Below are 3,151 nucleotides of genomic sequence, written 5' to 3' on the forward strand. Positions count from 1 at the left end.
GCTCCCCCTCACCAAATAACCGTGTCTTAAAAAAAAAAAAAAGAATCCACAATTTTTTCTACCCTCTCTTTTTATTAGAGGTTTAGTTCAACTGATTAGTGTTTAGTGTTTATAATATCCAACTTCTCCCTCGGGGGGTGGCGTGGGGTGGGCTGAGAGCAAAACCAAAATACCCTAAAAAGAAAGCAGGCCCGTTTCTTTGCCCTTTCTAGAAACTTGACCTTTAAAACAGATCGCTTCTCTGCAAATACCTTTCCTATTTCACAAAAAAATGTACCCCCCTCCAAAAGTCCTGGCCTTCCCAACCTCCTAAATGATGAAATAGAATATACCCCCCAAGCTCCCGCCACTGTGGGTAGGAGAAGGTAGGAGTAACATTCTCCACCCTGCGCCAACAAGGAGTTCATTCATCACAACGAGGCACCTTTCCTCAAGAAGAAAGCAGGAGACATGGAAGCTTTCCCCCGAGTTGGCTAGCAGGGCTTGCAAGAGGAGGGATGCATGCAGGGTTTGAGATCCTACTGTCTTTAAATATAAAGAGTCCGATCACCAAGTGTAGAGGCGGAATGCATAGGTGGAGGTGAGTGGGGAGGACGCTTGCTGGCTAGGGGGTGGGTTGCACTGGAGAAGCACCCAGTCAGGAGCTGTCATGCAGGTTTCAAGGGAATGGAAGGGACCATTTGGGCAGAGGAGGGGAAGGTCCATTCTCCTCCTGAGGCACAGGACCAAGCCAGGCTTCCCCTGAGAATGGGTGGCAGAGGCGAGGCTCTACGGGCAGCTGGGTTTGTTTTGCTGGGATACGTTCTCTGAAAGTCTTTATATTCTTCTGGAGCAGGAAAGTCTTCCACTAGATGGGAAGAATACTTTGAATCAAAATCATCCAAGAAAGAACGACAGTGGCAATAGAATCGCTGTGGCCATTCCTCAGTGGTGGCGGCGGCGGAGGAGGCGGGGCTGGCCCAGCTGGCGTCCTCGAGGGAGGCGTGGTGGGGACTTGCCTCGGCTCAGGGGTTCTGACCCATGCATTCGGCATGGCAGTGGGGAAGGCGGAGCATCTCTGGAACCATTTAGGATCATGGGTGTGGGGGTGGGCGTGGTACTCCCTGACCGCGAGAGTCCTGGACTGCGGGAGGTAGCCGATTACTCTATAGCGAGGGAGAGGCCCTAGGTGGCCTCTGTGGCAGCTCAGGGACCGACCCCTTCCTTGGTGGGACTGGAGGGTCCACTGGGGACCCCAGGAGGCTGGCAGCAAGATGGGGGAGGAGAAGCCACACATTGGCCACGTGGTCCCATTCTGATATTCACAGGGGACAGAGGTGGTTTTGACAGGGTTGGAGCAGGAGGTCCCTCTCGACCAGGGTGCAGCCTGCGTCCGGGTGTGGGCGGCATGGGTTTCTCTCTGTCCTAAGACTGGGGCTTTGTTGCGGTGCATGGGGAGAGGTGGAACAAGAGGAGCCCAAGAGCTGTGCTTCCTGCCTGCACTGCTGGTGGTATTAAGCTGAGAGAGGTCTAGTAATGAGGGTCCCTGCCTCCCGGACAATTCTGGGAGGGAGGCTCGGCTGCTGTCTGTATCATCTTGAACACATCCATTGGCTTGTGGACACCGGTGACCTTTGGGCAGCAGCTTGCGAACCGGGGACTTTAGGGCCAGCTCACCAGCCAGGTTCTCTGAAAGGTCCTTGGCTCCCGCAGGCCAGAGGTGCGGCACTCCTCCTAGAAAGACACCTCCCTCGGGCTTCAGGGCAACTGCTCCAGAGGCAGAACCACCACTGTTTCCTTTGAGTTTCTCAAGGAAGGAGAAGGGTTGGGAGTGAGCACTCTGATAGTTAATGTCGGTCACCTTCTTCAGCCGTGTGTTTTATTTCAAGAAAGTTGTAGTTGAATTATGCTCACATGGAATCCTACGGTGGCTGTTCATTTTTGTGTGTATAAAAGTAGCTTCAAAGAATAGGCTACAGGTGTGGTTGAAGAGAACACCTTCCCTTTGATGTTAAACACCTCTGTCTTTATTTATTTAAAACAAGCCAACCTTAGGGGCGCCTGGGTGGCTCATTCAGTTAAGCGCTGGACTCCAGCTCCAGTCTTGATCTCATGGTTCATGGGTTCGAGCCCCGCATAGGGCTCCGTCCTGACCCTTAAAGCCTGAAGCCTGCTTAGGTTTCTGTGTCTCCTTCTCTCTCTACCCTTCCCCCACTTGTGCTCTGTCTCTCTCTCTCTCTCTCTCTCAAAAAAATAAATAAAATGTTAAAAAAAATCAAATAAAACAATCCAGCATTAGCTTGGATTAAGATTTTAGAATTAAGACACAGAGGAAAATTAGCTCCACTGTGCAATTGAGAGGTTTTTTTCCTCCCACGCATAGATAGAGCAGCTGCATGTGAGGTGGAGAAGTCTGCTAGGGTAGATCTTTGAGGCCTGGCCTCACGAAAATAGGTTAAATTTATTGAGCCTACAGAATTTCATACAGAGGAATTATTTGGGGTGGGCTGAAGCAGGGTAGCTTGGAGTCAGTTTGCCACTCACTCATTTATTTGTTGAATAAACATTTGTAGAGCACCCAATTTGTACTCGGTCCTGGGTTGGCTACGGGTTCTAATGGAGAACAAGATATAGTTCCTACTCACACGTAGCTTACAATCAACAGATCAGCGTGTGTGAATTGAGATATCTCATGTGCAAAGCAGCGGGATGCTCTGGGTGAGGTGTGCAGATGAACCGCAACTGTCTTAGCTTCAACGAATCCACGGTTTAATGGTGAAGTTGGATCTACACATTAATTGTCACTCCAAGCCGTGTGTGATTAGGGCCGTATTAAAGGACTAGAGTGCCTAAAGTTCTTCTAATCCTTTCTTTGTCGCAACTTTTTATTTCTGTAGGGCTTTCCTCTGGGACACATTGGTTTTATAAATATTAATTCCATCAGAAAAGAGCCATAGAAAGCAATGGAAAGAACACTTTGGCTTTAGCCTCTGTGTTGATCGAGGCACAGCTCCACTGTGCTCATGTAATACTTCCCGGTGAATAGGATTCCTGAAGTTTCCTTTTGTCTATGAACATACAAATGGAGCCTTTTTATTCACGGTGCTGGCTTTGCACGAGCCAGCGACTGTAGACTGCTGAGACCCTCTGAATGGATGCTGGGACGACAAGC

The 3,151-nt window shown here is 49.8% G+C and overlaps 1 pseudogene; it reads right to left on the reverse strand.

The window, feature by feature from the left end:
* Positions 1-647: 647 nt before the first annotated feature.
* On the reverse strand, positions 648-1,852 carry LOC109264728 (WAS/WASL-interacting protein family member 2-like; annotated as a pseudogene).
* Between the last annotated feature and the right edge of the window lie 1,299 nt (positions 1,853-3,151).

This window comes from Panthera pardus, unplaced genomic scaffold, assembly GCF_024362965.1.
Source record: "Panthera pardus isolate Hobbes unplaced genomic scaffold, ASM2436296v1 HiC_scaffold_10, whole genome shotgun sequence".
In the NCBI taxonomy this organism is placed as follows: domain Eukaryota; kingdom Metazoa; phylum Chordata; class Mammalia; order Carnivora; family Felidae; genus Panthera; species Panthera pardus.